The sequence below is a fragment of the Colobus angolensis genome, unplaced genomic scaffold, assembly GCF_000951035.1.
Source record: "Colobus angolensis palliatus isolate OR3802 unplaced genomic scaffold, Cang.pa_1.0 Scaffold150, whole genome shotgun sequence".
Taxonomy (NCBI): domain Eukaryota; kingdom Metazoa; phylum Chordata; class Mammalia; order Primates; family Cercopithecidae; genus Colobus; species Colobus angolensis.
Window position 1 is genome coordinate 6,127,438 of NW_012114600.1, and position 17,376 is coordinate 6,144,813.

The 17,376-nt window shown below is 36.9% G+C and overlaps 1 protein-coding gene across 1 annotated transcript in view; it reads right to left on the reverse strand.

Moving 5' to 3' along the window:
* Positions 1-17,376, reverse strand: part of PDZRN4 (PDZ domain containing ring finger 4) — a 143,788-nt gene that overhangs the window by 119,178 nt on the left and 7,234 nt on the right. The window lies entirely within an intron of this gene.

Consider the following 17,376-nt stretch of genomic DNA (forward strand, 5'->3'; position numbering starts at 1 on the left):
AGAGGTTGTCTAGAAAAGATTTCAGAATCCAGACAGGAGACACTTCCTAGGTCTTCCTAAAGATATGCCTACATATTCTTAAACATAGTCTAGGAACTCTTCTGAAGGAATAACTAACTGGTGAGTAATTTTTTACCTGGATAGCTTCATTTATTTCACTCAGGTAGAGAGATTAGCAGCATCTTGTGACTAATGATCAATGACTTTTAAACCATGTCAATACCTTTTTAGAGTTAAAGCATAATGAAAACTTAATGAAGGCTTCCTGGTACATTAACTTTCTATGAGAAATATACATAAGAAATGCATGCTCAGCACTTGAGTGACTCCATCTGAGTTTTATAGGTATTCCTGACTTAACAATTTCGTTCCACAAACACTGCATATCTATTTTGTAAAAGCACTACATTAAGCAACTCTATGAAATACAAAAATCGTATATGAAGTTGATATTTTCCTCAAGGACCCTTTAAAATGTAAGTTAATTTTCTTGTGTTTAATCCTGAAAAGATCTGAAAATCAAGTTTAGAAAGCAAGCTGAACTACCGGTTGGCAGAAGAGATACGTACCGCATAGTCATATCAGACCAAATGTAATCAGAGCTATTACCAAAGTCTAACCCTTGGGAGCACAATGTGAGGTTAATTATAAATGTGAACATGAGTCATATTTTCCTGAACAACTACTATGTGCAAGCATTATTCTAGGGGCATGAGGGGTTGGGTGAGAGAGTGAAGCAAATATGAGAAGTGGGTCTTGTTCTAGAGGAGAAAGGCATGCATTCAACTAAAATACAAAGCATCTGCTGAAAGTTCAATAAGAGAGGTTCAGACAGTATTATGGATTTTTGGAGGTGAATCCATTTATTGTATTTAGGGCTCTGAGAGGACATCATAAAGTAAATGCCATTTCAGTTGGATCTAAAGGTGATATGGGATTTCTAGACATAAATAAATAAGGGAAGAATCTTGTACATCTGAAATTTAAAATAAAAGTTTAAAAAAAGAAAAGAAAAAGGAAAGTAATACTCATGCAGCACAATAGTTGGTTTATGCTGTTGCTTTTGTGCTTGTCATTTGTGTTGTTGGTAGAATCACGTGGACTCCCTGCAGTCCTCGTCAAATGACTCAGGTCTCTCTAAAGGCCAAGACCCTGGGAAACTGCCCCACTTTTTACACAGGGAAACTCTAGGGAACATCACTCAATGCAGAGGAAAAGCTAAAGCTGTGTCTGAGGACAGCCACAGCAGTAGAAAAGACCCCTTGTATATGCAGGGATCAGATGGAACAATTTGAAACTCCAATGAACTTTTGCTATCCACTTTGCTGTCCCTTAGACTAGCAACATGAAAGTGTTCTACTCATGACAGACACATCCCCCATGAGCTTATTCATCTAGAGTTATATGTGCATTTTACAGCAAGACACAACTCTACCCTTTTCTTTCCCATTCAAGAAAGTATAGCGGAATTGAGTAACACTGGGGATTAGAGGACCTCTCTCTTCCTCCTCCTATATTTACATCTACATGTGTATGGTTTGTGAACACTGAGTACTTTTATACAATTATTAGTAACATATTGTTTGCAAAATATTTCACAACTTCTAAGACACATTTGAATATTTCAAAAATATATTGACACAATTGGAAGGAGACTAAGCTAGTTGTTCCTCCATCCTCCTGCCTTTAAGAAGGCTCTGAGAAGATTGGTATAGGAATCTGCTCTTAAGATTTTCTCAAAATAAAATCCAAGTGAATTCATCTGGAAACAATTTCTTTCTTTGCAGACTCAGTTTATTCAAGTCGAATACGAAAAGGAAGTTTCGTTCAGGAAATGCTTCTCTATTAAGCCTCATTTCCAGCATGTTAAAAATTATGCACTACAAAGTTTGAACAAATTAAATATAAGCTTATTTTCATTCATTGAAAAATTAGAACTTTTAATCACTCTACATTTAATGTGCAATATTATAAAAAGTAGCAAGTGTATAATTTTGCCTATTCCTAAAACCTTCCTAACTAGGATATTTATTTAATATAGGAATAAACTCTTGTTAAAGGTGCAACCAATATATAAATAAAAAGGTAACAGTAAAAACATGTGGTAGGCAGACTATGTTTATGATCCCCTGACAGAAAATGTATAAATAGGGAAAATTTACCACTCATTCACAAGAGCTTAATGAAGCAGAACTAAGATCCCACACATACTATCTGTCAGGTTGGGAACATTGGCAATTTCTCAATTTCATGCAGAATAGCATTGTTCAAGTCACAGCTCCTGAAACAAAGGTCATTTTTTCTCCTTCAGTCAAAACAGTAAAGCTGTAATTGTTCTAGAAGTTTTCTTTTTTTTTTTAAACTAATGTTAATTTAATGGGTATTTTTTCCCTATACCCCTGAGTGTACATGGTGCAGGGCTATGCTGTCTTCAAAAATCAATCTGTTCTATGCATTGTGACATGTGAACTACATTTAATTGATGTTTATTGCAAGGCAAAATGATTTATAGTGTCTCATAAGCATTCACAATTTAGAGCCTGTTGTTCATAACAGCTTCTTGAAATAACAGAATCTTGGGGTATATAAGTCTGTTTATAAAGGCTATTAAAAACATTGCATTTATTTAGCCATGGAATCTAATTCAGCTACAGACAGGATGAAGAATCAAGCACCAGCAAATGCTACTATGGCTAAGTCTGGTAATGGCTAATTGAAAGGTTGCAGTGGGTAAGAAGGCTTACATACAGTCCAGATTTTAGACAAAGGCATGCTTCCAATTTCTGAATGTTCATTTATATTTCTGCAAGCTGCATTACTGGGTTGGCCAAAAGAGGCATATGGAGTTTCAGCTACTCTTTAAGCTATACATCTTTAACTTCCATACGAAAACACATTTTAAAATTTGTTACATCAGCTTGGATCACATGCCAGGTCTCAAAACTCTCTTCTAGCACTTCCTTAAGTTGTTTTGAAATGTTAGTATAAAAGGTCAGATTAACAAATCTATGGTATTTGTCTGAATTTTGGCACCCATTCTTCTACTATTCTATAAATCCTTTGAACTCTGATCCCAAACCTAATTCCTCACCTACTCCAAAAGATCTGCCCTTCTTCTATGTTTCCTGTCTCAGTGTCAATGTCCTTTTCCCAGATGCGGCAATCTGAAACACCAGAAACTTCTGTGACTTCTTTCTCTCCCTATAACCGCCTCATGGAAATTAGCCACCAAACTGTGCTGCTCTGGCCTGGCTTTCCTTCACAGCCATGTCTTCCAAGCCAGCTCTCTGCCCCTACAGAGACTGAGATTTTCTATTGACCTCTAGTCTCTCTTACCTACCACCCTTATCAGTCCCACCTATAGGAGCCTCCAGGGCCACTGTGGGGTACACAGTGCTCAGTCCATCCTTCTCACCTCCCAGGATTTAGCCAGGCAAAGCTCCTTATTTCTTCTGGCAAAAAAATGGCTATACTCCTAAAAACCAGTGTGAAAATTTCCTGCCCTACCTTGCTAATAGTAACCCTCCCTTATTATAGCTGAGCATAGATCTGATCTTGCCATTTTTTTTTTTTCTGAAAGGATTTGAAGGTTTCTAACTGCATATAAAAGTCACTCTCGGCTGGGCATGGTGGCTTATGCCTATAATCCCAGCACTTTGGCAGGCCAAGGCGGGCGAATCACCTGAGGTCAGGAGTTCAAGACCAGCCTGGCCAACATGGTGAAATCCTGTCTCCACCAAAAATGCAAAATTAGCTGAGCATGGTGGTACATGCCTACAATCCGAGCTACTCAGCAGGCTGAGACAGGAAAATCACTTGAAACTGGGAGGTGGAGATTGCAGTGAGCCGAGATCATGCCATTGCACTCCAGCCTGGGCAACAAGAGTGAAACTCTGTCTCAAAAAAAGAAGAAGAAGAAGAAAAAAAAGTCACTCCCCTCAGACTAACACCTAGATTTCCCAGATTCGGACTCTGCTTTTAACATCTTTACAACCAGAATGCTGCACTCTCATCAGTCAAGGAATCGTTTGAATTGCATGTTCTTCATGAAGTTTGGTCCCCTTAGTCCAATTCCCCCTCCCTTTTCCCCGCTCTTCTCATCAGTTGTATTTTGTCTCACTATATAATGATTTACCTGAAAGATATAAAGTCCCTAGAGGGTAAAGTTCCTGTCTTACACACCTCTGGAACCCCACTTTGCTACTGCAATGCCTTGCACCTAGAATCATTCACACTCAGTAAATATTTGTTGAATTTAATCAGATAGTCACTATCAACCCCTGGGTTAATTTACTACTCCTATCACCAAAAAGTTACTAATGCTTTCAATTACTTATAATAGCTACATTTTAAGCTTACAAATTAAATTACTTTATTTTAAAACAAATGCCATGTTTCTGACATTGGTACAAGGAAAGTAAGCATTGATGGAAAATATCTTGGTCCCCTAGAAAATGTAGATATAACCACATGACTCAAATGGACACAATAATCCCTCATTTTATTCTACTATAGCTAAAAAAAGGAAGAGAAAGAGATAACTCATTGCTTCATGGCTGTAAAATTTGTTGTGAAGCTTGAAAAAATTTAAATGCTTATTTCAGTATTTGCTAGAAAATCGAAAAGAAAATTGTCTTTAAAATTCCAGCAACATTTCCTCTGTGAAAAATTTAGTTCGAATTGTTCATTGCATTCCTATCCCACTTTACAAAGCACTTGATAGCAAAATGCATTTCAGAAAAATGCAGCTAGCACCTATAAGAACAGCTGTTTTTCTGAAAAATAATATTTTTGTTTATACAAATTGTACCTAAGTTAAACTTTCACAGAAGATATGATATACTTCAATAGCATAGTGTTTATCATATTAAAATTAATCAATTTCCACATTTCTTGGAAGGTCTACCGTTTGCTGAGAAGTGGGCTTGGTGCCCTGGGAGCAATAAAGAATTAAAAGATTGAGAAATATAATATTTTCATGTGTGAATAATTAGTCAGAGATCCAGTAAGGACTATGAGAAAATCTATAGTATAATTAGATGCTAAAGGATTTAGCACAGATAAAGGCCCACCTGTATTCAAGGGAAACAATCCTCTCTTCCTGGTATGGACATCACCTTTTGCCCACACACCACGGCTGCAAACTTAGACATGTTTGGTTCTGTCTTCTCCATTGGCCCTTCCATTCAGTTAGTGTCAAGAAGTAATAATTCTAAGCCCTTTCTTTAAAATTTCTCTCAGTCTCCTATTTTAACCTTCGGTTCCATTGTCACACTCAGTTGCCGAATTTCCTCATTTCTGTATAAACTTCCTCGTTCTTTCCTTCAGATTTATCTGCACCCACGTGTGACCACACCGTTTAGCCTGCTTGCGTGACCCAGTGACCACTCATTATGTGGTTAGGCCAGTTCAAACACCAGTCATGATATTTATAAGGCCCTCTGCAGTATGTCTTCATTCATTCATTTACTCATTCATTAAATCAACATTTATTCCCTAACACTTGTTTGATGCCACACACTATTCTAGACACTGAGGATATCATTTTTACTGAAACACTAATTTTATTAATATAGAAAGGACTAGCCAGGTACTTCCTGGTTGTGTCTTCTTGGGTTATTCCCTTGCCTAATTCTGCTGGTTTTCTCCTTTACAAAATGGGAAAACATCCTGCCTGCCCTATTTAGGTCACTGGATTTCTGGAGAACTTAAACATGAGGTAGGGCAGTGAAAAATGTTTACAATCGCTAAAAGAATAAAAAACCATTCATTCCTTTATAAATTTTGAGTTATCCCAGGGAGAAATACATTCAAGTAATTTAAGCAGGAGGGAAATTTGTTCCAACTGAGGTGTCTGTGGAAGGCTATCAGGATGCAGTGTTCTCTGAGCGAGGTATAACTGGGATAACTGGACTTTGCTCTGCAACCACAGGGGAATCTGTCAAAGAAGCTAGAAGAACAATGGACTGGCAGCAGGGTGGACGATGGCTTGAAGCTTAGAGACTGGAAGCAAAGAGACAGATCAGAAGTTGAGAGAAAATGTGGGCATAATAAATCCAGAAGGTTGGTGGTACAGGAAAGGAGGGATAACACTGAAAGAAATATAGATGAAAGAAATGTTGAAGAGGAAGAATATTAGAATTTGGCAACTTGGATATGAAGTGGTTGAGGAGACAGGGTGAGGGACACACATAAGTAGACAATGTAGACAGTAGTTCCCTAATTAGGATTTACAGTGAGAGAATGGCCTGTAATATCCCTACTGGGAAAGAACAAATTTCTATTCAACCAAGATGGGTTTAGTTTTGAATGGTGAGACTGAAGTACACACATCTTACGGTGGGTACTGAATATTTATGAAATACTGACATAACAGGATGTATTATTGGAGCCAAAATGCAGTTAGGGGTTTGAAGAAGCAGCATTTCATAAGGTTAATGAACTTCTCATTCACTTCTCAGATTAATGAACAAGATTTATGGAACAGAATCCTAAGATTGGGGAAGAGTTTGAAAGAAGGTTCAGTACAAATGCTACTCCAATTAAACTGTTATTGATATTGTTATTTTATTATTTATGTTTGCTGTGATAGTTGAAAGGGGAACTGATTTTCTCAGAACGCCCCAGTTAATGATAATTTTTTTGAGTTCTGGAAGTGTAACTCTTTGTATTTGAATCAAATTAATTCATTCTTTATTCCCACTGCTAATACAATGACCTAGATTTCAGGCTGTCAAGATGTGTAAATGTAAAATGATAAGATTATCTTTTGCATGATATTTTAGTGTCAAGATTATTTACTAAATGCTGCTATCTAAGGGAGCTATTTTAGTATTCTAGTTTCTAAGCCTCCTCTTTGTAGGCTATTCCATGGGATTCATATTTTATACTTGCTTTTGTAATTTATATTTCATTTCAGTTCTTAAAAAAGCACTACACATTTAAACAAAATTCATCCTCCTAAAAAATCCATAGAGAGAATTTTTAAATGCTAGGATAGAATATATATTGAACTGTAGACTTCAAGGTTTTAAGACATCATTTCTATAGCACTGCATATGATTCATTAACCATTTCTAGACCCTACACTGTCCAATACAATAGTCTAGCCACATGTGGTGACTGAAATTCAAATTAGCTAAAATGGCCAAATGTAGAAGTTCAATTCCTCAGTTACACCAGCCACATTTCAACTGTTCAACAGTCTATGTGGCTAGTGGCTATCATACATGATGGAAAAGACATAGAATATTTCCATTATCACAGATATTTCTATTGGAGAGTGCTGGTTTAGCCCATTTTTTACATAAGGGAAAGGATCTGACTCTAGTCTCCTTAGTTCCATTTGTCCCACAGTTGGTCAAGTATTCGTATAGCACATGATCATTAATATTGCTGAAAATGTGGACCAGCTTGGCCACAGCCAACTTGACAGCTGTTCACAGATATAGTCCTATGGTCAAAGTCCTAGAATAGCTCCTGCCATCCTTGTGACCAGGGTCACACCGGAAGAATGTTTCTTACTTTCCTGTCTCCCTCAAGGGACCATGCTATCTGTACCACTCAAATTACCCCACAGATCCCTGGGTATTCAATCTCCCCCAAGGGAGTTCAGACCAAAGTAACTAGTCTCATATTATTTTTTTTTATTTGGCCACATTTGTTTCATTTTGAATTTTGTAAGAAAAGAAAAAAATACATCTTTTAAAAATGTGATTCTATCATGTCTCCTAAGAAACAAGTCAACACTGTTTCCTCTAACTCAAATGGAGGAACCTCCGGAGAGGTATTGAGACCAAAGCGTGATAGCTGCCAGTGGGCAGCCTTTATTTTCCCCCTCACACATTCAGTAATGTAATTAAACAAATGTTTTGTGAATATTGCGGAGATATCTTGCTGTTCTGCAATTTGTTGAACACAAAGATAACATTCAATAGATCCAAGAAAAACCTAGGAAGATTGAGCCTTCCAAAATCACTTTGGTTTTGGCTTCAGCTTACAATAATGGTCAATTTAATTATTGGCTATCATAGAGCATAAAATGAGCCATTGTGATAGTTCATCAGAAGGAAAAAAACCTGACACGAAGGCATCTGATTTAATTGGTTCTGGTACTGAGAGTTCACCAAAACAACCCCTGACTATAAACAATGTTACAGCTATTGAATTCATCTTATAAAGATCAGACATTTCAGGAGGAGATTAAATTTTAAAGTGGGCTGAATAACGCACCCTTATAAACAGGAAACTCTGTTTAGTAAACCTGCTAATTAAAGCACTTAATAAATGGAGGGAAAACCCCCACTCTAAATCTCTTGTTGGTACTGGAGAATTTTCATTTACGCTTTCAGATAAATAATCAATCGAAGGGCACATTTTTCTTCTCTTTGTTCTTTCCCATCAATTTTAATGGGTACAGAACATCAGTCACACCAAATGTAATGGGACAAGAAGATGGATGAGTACATTTGAAGCCACTAGTCACAGGACAGAAAACATCCTGATGAGGTGACCGTGGCAGCACAGACTTCAACAATATGGTCTGGGCAATATCTTGTAGGTGACACTATGTTGCTACATGATTTGGTATTAGCACTCAGCAAAATCAATCTCCAGACACAATTTATCACATGTCTGCAGGTCACACTTTCAAAGTCACATTCTCAAAATATGCTCCAATGACACAGTCTTAATTGCAGAAATGATTTAAACAAGCAACAAAGTGGATAAAGAGGAGAAGCACAATGTAACCTTAAGGAGTCTGACCTTGTCTCATAAGTGATTAAAATTACTTGGGAAGGAAAATTTTATTATGGCTTAGAAATTATGTCCACATATTACAAGATGAATTGGTATACACAGTGGACGCTGAAGACTGACATCCCATTTTCAGGATCAAGGGACTCACTCCCCCAGGGGCGGTGGGCATGGGCTGCTGCAGCTTCTTCCTACTCTGGAAACTGAATTCAGTCAAAGGGAGTTGCCTTATTCAAAGCTGTGCTCACTTCTCCAGGAATAACGGCATGGCTCTTTTGCCTGGCTCTGGACCACTCTGACGGGCCATTCCAGCTTCAGAGCTCTCTCTGCCATCAGAACAGCAGGGGTCTCTGTTAAGAGTGCATCATAGTTCTGTATTTTCCTCTGCCCCGCCCTACTACCTTCATTCCCTCCCAGGTGTTGTTCCTGAGACAACTCTCCAGGATTCTCACATGCAAATCTCTGTCTCAGAGCCTGTTTCTGGGGCCACTTAACCTAAGACAGTATACATAATTAAAACACTTTTCCTTTGCAGCAAATTAAGATAACTGAAATGCTGGACTAAATGAAATATTAACAACCATGGACATTCAGGTTCACAGTTACATACTATTACTTCATTTGGACTTACACAGACGAGGTGTTTTCTGTTTAGCTTATTTAAAATTTTAAATTTAAAAAATTTAAATGTATTGCATTTAATAGTTTAAGTAAAGAGTTTGACTCTGTGGGTCTCTATATACCTAAGTAACCCAGTAACTAATTAAAATGTAGCAACATATTCAGGAGCGGGGATACCATTTGCTAGGCATGATGGCTTCTTACTTGGAGCACTGAAGGTGATATTAGGCATCAAATGACCACTCCTTGCTTCCTACCTTTGACGATTGTAATTTTTCTTTCTTTCTTTTTTTTTTTTTTAGACGAACAGAGTCTCGGTCTGTCTCCCAGGCTGGAGTGCAGTGGTGCGATCTCGGCTCACTGCAAGCTCTCCCTCCCAGGTTCACGCCAGTCTCCTGCCTCAGCTTCCCATGTAGCTGGGACTACAGGCACCCGCCACCATGCCAGGCTAATTTTGTTGTTGTTGTTGGTGTTGTTTTTAGTAGAGACAGGGTTTCATTGTGTTAGCCAGAATGGTCTCAATCTCCTGACCTCATGATATGCCCGCCTCGGCCTCCCAAAGTGCTGGGGTTACAGGCTTGAGCCATAGATAGTTCCCTGAGGTCCTGTTAGCCACTTTTTTGGTCTCTTATTCACCTTCTAAAAACAATAACTTATTACAGGATATTAAAGAAATGAAACCAACCCCACATGAAACATATCAACAAAAGATTCTACATCTCAAATTAATAAGTGCTTTTCCCTCTTTCAGAATTTTCTGTGATCTATGAAACACAAGTAATACTGGCCAGAAAGCGTCAAATACTTCAAAGCTGCCAAAGCAAACTTCAAAGTGAGAAGCCAGGTTCAAAATGATTTTCTGGTCGTAGTAGAAGACAAGAATGAGGTATCTTTGGTGTGAGAAAGAAGAGGAAAGCACCCCAGAGCAGTCATTAGCACGTTGATAATATTGTTACTGGTTGGGCTCCAGGATGCCAGAGGGGACCTGGTGACCATGTTCCTCAGCACAGACAAGGTGTCCATTACTCGGCCAGAAAACGGCAGTCCATCAGAGAAGAATATTTCATCAATAAGACGATCTTAGAAACTGCAAGAAGGCTAGTTATATGCACCATTCACTCTAAAAGCTTTTGTCACTCTTTTGTTTGATTTTTTTGTTTGTTTTATTTTTGTCATTGATCAGTTATGAAACCATAATTTCTTCTTCCTGAAATTTAAGACCTACTTACTTTGCTTTCAAGAGACTGGAGGGACACTATAAAAGATCCATATATTTAACTTACTTTCACCAACTTTTTGTAATAGTTAGTATCCAAATGGAGCCCATAAACCTGAACAAAAATGTACAGTCACAGACTCAACTTAATACCTGTTAATAACCAATGATGTATATCCACATCATACAAATAAATTCGTAATATTTACACCTTTGTTGAAGTTACTAGTATTTATTGGTGACATTTTTATTCAGAAAGTAGAAATGAAAAAGATTAAGTCATTTGGTCTATGCCAATTCAGGAGGAGATATTTTCTAAGTTATTTTTAAAAATCTAAATTGCACATCCAAGGAAACAGTATTATATTGAATGGAAGACTGTTATGGTCTGACTTTCTCTCAATTTTATTAACTGTATTAAAGAGAAAGTTAGACTATAACAGTCTTCCATTCAATATAATACTATCTCCTTGGATAGGAGATTTGTTTGTTTGTATTAAGACAGGGTCTTACTCTGTCACCCAGGCAGGAGTGCCGTGGCACAATTATAGCTCACTGCAGCCCAGATCTCCCAGCCTCAAGCAATCCTCCTGCCTTAGCCTCCCACGTAGCTGAAACTAAAGGCATGAACCACTATGCTCGGCTAATTTCTTCTATATTTTACTTTTAGTAGAGATGGTTTTACTATGTTGGCCAGGCTGGTCTCAAATTCCTGACCTCAAGTGATCCCCCGCCTCAGCCTCCCAAAAGTTCTGGAATTACAGGCATGAGCCACCACACTTGGTCTCAGTGAATTCTTGAAGTTTGAGTCAATTTATCCTCAGGTAGAAACATTACTTTTGTATATAGTTCTTAAAATGGCTGACATAAGCAAGACAGTAAAGATATCTTTCCTCCCTCCCTCCTTCTTCAGATTCCCCAGTATCTGAATAAGATTCCAGTCTCACATGGCAAATATGGTTAGCATTGTGGTCACAGTTTAAAGCTATTTTTTTTGGAATGGAAAATTAATCTCAGTTAAAATGAATTTTTAAAAGCAGTAACTTCTACCCTGTCTGAGTTGTCTATCTAAAGTTGCATGTGGGCCACTGTGTTAGTTTCTTGAAAAGCTTAATGGATATTGGGTATATGAGGAGAGATTATCTTTACTTTCATATATTTTTCATGGCTCAAACAATACCCTAGATGCAAAAGTATTAACAAGTAATACAAATAAAAGAAATATGGTTTTGAATTATTAGACAATATATGTTTAGTATATTATTGAATTGGGTTAGGTTTTATTTAAAGCTTAAAGTTTAAAAAATGATTCTCATGGTTTTCTTTTTTTTTTTTTTTGAGACGGAGTCTCGCTGTGTCGCCCAGGCTGGAGTGCAGTGGCCGGATCTCAGCTCACTGCAAGCTCCGCCTCCCGGGTTTACGCCATTCTCCTGCCTCAGCCTCCTGAGTGCTGCGCTAATGTTTTGTATTTTTTTTTTTAGTAGAGACGGGGTTTCACCGTGTCAGCCAGGATGGTCTTGATCTCCTCGTGATCCGCCCGTCTCCGTCTCCCAAAGTGCTGGGATTACAGGCTTGAGCCACCGCGCCCAGCCTGATTCTCATGGTTTTCTTAGGCTACTGTTTGTTTTATAAGATTTTAATTTAGATAATTGCAGTTGAAGAAATTCTCATTTTAATACTATCATAATTATGAAACCCAAAGGCATCACCATCAAATAAAATTTAGGCAATTTCCAGTATATTTTATAATTATCATCTTATGTTCTTTTTGTACTAAAGAGGAGTGTATATACAACAAATAATTTGACAATTTAGCCATACCTGGCTATTTCAATGATGGATAAAAACCATGTAAAATAAAAACAAATATATCAAACTGTTTTTACACAAAACAGTGAATTCAATTTTACAGCATAGAAGGCAGCAAAAGGAGACACATGACAATTACCAAGTCAATAATTGATTCATTTAATTGTACACAGATATGGCCTATTTTGGATGCCTTATTTTAATTTTCAACTATGCTACAGACAATTACCATCACTATGACATCTCATGACACTTTGTTCCTCTCTCTCTCACACACACAGAATATTGCTCTTTGCACCATAGTTATTTGCATGCACATCCTTTACTCATGTTTGCTGGATAGTAACCCCCTTGAAAGCAGGGATCCCATCTTATTATGTCATTGTGTCACCTTCATCATCTGACTCTGGAGACAGGATTCATTTAGTATTTTGTCATGTACCTTTACTTGAGAAACATCTGTAGAGGTACTGAGTTAGAGGCTGAGGATGCAGAGATTGAAGACAGGGTTTTTGACCTCCAGAGATTTGGAGATCAGTGAATCTGCAAGTAAACTGAGAAAGCAACAGCATTTGGTACATATTATGACAGAGATAGGCACTGGGTACCTTGGAAAGAGAAAAGGAAGGACCTAGTCAAGTCCAAGGACTCTAGAAAGATTTACTGGAAAAAACAATGCCTGAACCACACTTTGAGGAGTACTACAATTTATTCAGATGAAGAAAAATGGGAGGATTCTAGAAAGAAAGAACAGCTTAGTGTATTGGTCAGTTTGACAGTTGAATAATAAAAATTCTATTATTTTTTGTCATGACTAGAGATCTTAAGACAAGGTCCTAATATGCTGGGTCTCCATAAACTGAGGTAATGAAATGCTTGGTCTGGGATAAGAGGGACAGGAAGAGGAGCCCAGTTGGAGTGAAGGAAGGGCCAATAATGTTTTGTTTTTGGAGAAAAGCAATGACCGTTTCCTCAATTCTTAGAGGAAGTTCTTCCCAATATCTTATTATTTCTGAAATTGGGATATAGCTTGCCGTCAATATGCATATTAAAATATGTTTGTCAATCCCACTCTCCCAACTGTTCTTAAATTTGATGATGAACCTTATAATTAAGATGTGCCTTAACATAGGTGGCATCTTCAAAATCAAGAAAACATAGCATAGTTTCTTTAATGATTTTATTTTCAAACAGAACTCAGTGAATACTGGGGACAATCACAAAATGTTTCCTTGGTGAATGCAGTTTTCACTATGTCTCCACTCCTGTTCGTTGACTCAATTTGTATTAAATACCTGCTCTGGGCCAGACACTCCATGGGATGGTAGAACTGCATCGGAGCAGCAGAACTAAATACACACACAGGAACATCTGACTATACTTCAAGTTTTGAAGCATGATGGAAGAGAATCATTGAGAAGAGTGAACTAACTCTGTCCTGGACTCAGTGAAAACTCCACAGATGGCAAACTTTGGATTGAGTCATAAGGTATTAGGGCTTTTACCAGAATAGGGGTGAGGGAGGTGAGGTGGGAAAGGCATTGTAGGCAAAAGGGACTTTGTGTTGAAAGACAAAGAGATGGGAAAAATCACATTGTCTTAAATAGAAAGTTATAGTGTTCTTTGGTTAACATTTTATCTGTTAGGAGAGAATGAGGAAACAAAGCAGATTGCGAGGAACTTTTCATGGCAGACATGGATTTATGGAACAGTGGGCAAAGGCTTTCAAGCCCTCAAAAGTGGGGAGTGACAAGTCACTTTCCCAGACTGATGAGCTCTCATAGGTGAGATAATTTCACTGAAGGTGCTAAAATGATGGGGAAAGAAGTAGTAGTGAGGACTTCTCTTCCTATGCCAAAAAGAGTATCTTCCACAGACCCTTTCAAGAGAAAACAATTTTAAAAGCATCTTTTATTGATTCTCTTACTTCTTTCTTCCCTTCCTCTCCTCCATTCATTCTTCCATTTTTTTTTCTTTATGAAATACTTATTGAGTGCCTACTATATGTCAGATTTTCAATATTTATGGATAAGGTCCATGGATAAATATGAAATGGGACATTTGTTATTTACAATAAAATGAACATGAACTCTAACATTCAGCAGATCCTGGTTTGAACTCCAGGTGTCCTGCATGCTGGCAATATGAATTTGTTACTTGACTACTTTGTGCTTCAGTTTTCTCATCTGTAAAATGGGGACAGTATTACACATCTCACAGGGTCATTGTTAGACTGAAATGATATCCTAACTATAAAATTTACTATTTATGTCATGCCTGTAATGTGTTATAACCTTTAAACATATTATTTCATTTAATCCTCAACAAAACACTTACAGGTTGAGACTAATCAGTTAAACAGAGACTCAATGAAGTTAAGTAACTCACAGTCCGAGAGAAGACTGCTTGATTCAAGTCTCTATTTTTTCTTCTATGCACAGTGTTTTTCCCCATGCTGTACTTGGTATTTAGTATGCAATCACTAAAGACAGTAACACTCCCATGTGCCATCTTAGTAAAACATTTATTACTTTACATGTTGTCTTAACACTGAGGCTCACAATTCCATAGACCAAGTCAACTTCAAACATTATAAACATGACTCAACAAGGAAACAGAGCATACTTGAGCAAATGGCAAAATCTACCTATTGTAGGTCCAGTTAGCATGGCTGAACTCTTTTAACTAAAGTACCAAGCAAATAATATTTATACATATTCTATGATTAAAATTAACTTAAGACTCTATTTGATTGCATCCTCAGGATGTCTTGTGTCCCGTGGGGATGACAGCACTAAGTCCATTCACTTTTGTGTGGAGATCAAGAACCTCAATAACTATAGTTGTCTCATATCCTAGTTTAGTCTGGCTGTTCCCATTTCCCCAAAATATATCCTATAAGTCATCTTTCTGTAACTTGGCTTTTACAATACATCCTGGACATCAAACACAATACCTTTGACTAAATGGTATGCAATGATTATGCTGAAGCAAAAAAAAAAAAAAAAAAAAAAAAATGGCCCTTGGCTCCTAAACTAGGCCATTCAGAATAATATCCACTGTCTGGCTGTTCCATGAAGTCTCTTAGATGCCCCTTGCTCATAGAGAACTGTCTTTTCTCTGCCATGTCCACTGCACTAAGGTCATACCTTTTCACATTTTCTTCTAATTCCTTCATGATACACTCCTTGAAGATTGGCTTCTTTTTTTCCTTATGCTTCTTTTGTGTCCCGTGTTACTATCTAGCAGAGACCTGAGCACAAAGCATGTGCAAAATAATTATTTTTGGTATTCAGTGAGAAATGCTCTTTCCCAAACTTTGCTTTACCTAAAAAAAAAAAAAAAATCTAAATTCTACCATGATTCAGTTATAGAAAAACATTAACTGTCACTGATTACAATAGTGGTCTTTCATCTGCAGATTTATTATTTTTTAAACCGTACTAAGTAGTTTAGAAATTCTCTTTGTTCCTATACTCTTGGGAGAGTCTTTTTGTTGTTAATAAAGATATCTGAAACAGATCCTTAAGAGGCCTGGGAGTGAGAGGTTAGTTCAGGAAAAAAATCTAATTTTCACTGAGATGAGAGCAAGTTTCCTAAATAAATAAATAAATAAATAAAGCCCTACAATGTTTCTATAAAGCTACATAAAACAGAAGGGAGGGGAAAAAGCAAAGCTTCACAGGACCTAAACAACCATAAAGCAAGATTTACAGCTTGCTACATAATGGCACAAATTAGCAATTAGATGTTATATGTCGAAATACAGGAGAATATGGGGCTGCTACCTTTTAAGCTTTTTGTTGAGGGAGACAATAAACTATTCATAATAATGTTTTAAGGCTAGAATTCCACATTGAAAGTGATAGAATTAAGAAAGAAGAAATGAATACAGCTGGAAGGAAGATGGAGCTGGGACAGGTAATACTGATGACTTTGGAAATGTTGCATTTAGATATAGAAAACACAGCTGCATTTGAATTATCTGTAATTTTAAGTCTGAAGACGTGATTGCTACTCAGTGCTACTCTAAATTCACATGAGTCACAAGAAGACGTTTTTTTAAGAATAATACCTAAAATTCTCAAGGTGCATGCCCTAGGATGGATAATGATAGAAAACAGTGTCTGGAAAAGATTGAATGATCGAGGCAGATCCTGTTTTGGGCTGTGTGCTCACTTTTTCCCCATGAATTATAAACATGTCAAGAGTATAGGATCTTCATAAAACCACAAGCTTGGGACCTCTTTTGATAGACTACCTAGTGATTTAATTCTTGTGTCTTTCTTAATCATTTAATCAGATTGATTGCATACCTATTAAATGACTTGTGAAAATTCAATATATGAAAATCTACTTATAAAAAATTAACGTACTGGACAGTGATTGACTGTTGCGGGAGGATTCTGCACTATCAGTTAATCTTTATTCTTAATTACTTAATAACACTTGTAAAGAAACCACTGTTTGCCAAAGATATGCAGTTCACTTGTTAATACCATGATTGGAAATAAGTAACAAATGTGCAGGTTAAATAATTATGTAAATAAGATTATGTGTTCTGGAAATATTTTTAAACAAAATTTAAATTAAATAATTTTCTAATGAGGTTATCCTACTTCACTAAAAATTTCAGGTGAGTCGAAGAGTCAAATATCTAAGCATATTTTCTAGCTAAGTTTTTGGTAACATGCCTCCCTTGTGTGTAACTTGGAAACAGTGAAAATGTCTTCCTACAATATTCCATCTAAATAGATATGCAATTAGAAATGGCTGACTTTCTCTTAGGTCTAGATCAATTAAATAAAACAGTGAAAATATAAAGAAATTACATATTTTTAATAAAATTATGACATTTTGATCCTTCTATAAAGGAAGGGCACTTCACTTATTAAACCTGCCTAATAATCATTAAAATATTTACTTTTGTAAAAGATCTTTTGCATATCAAAACCACTCTGACATTTAAGATT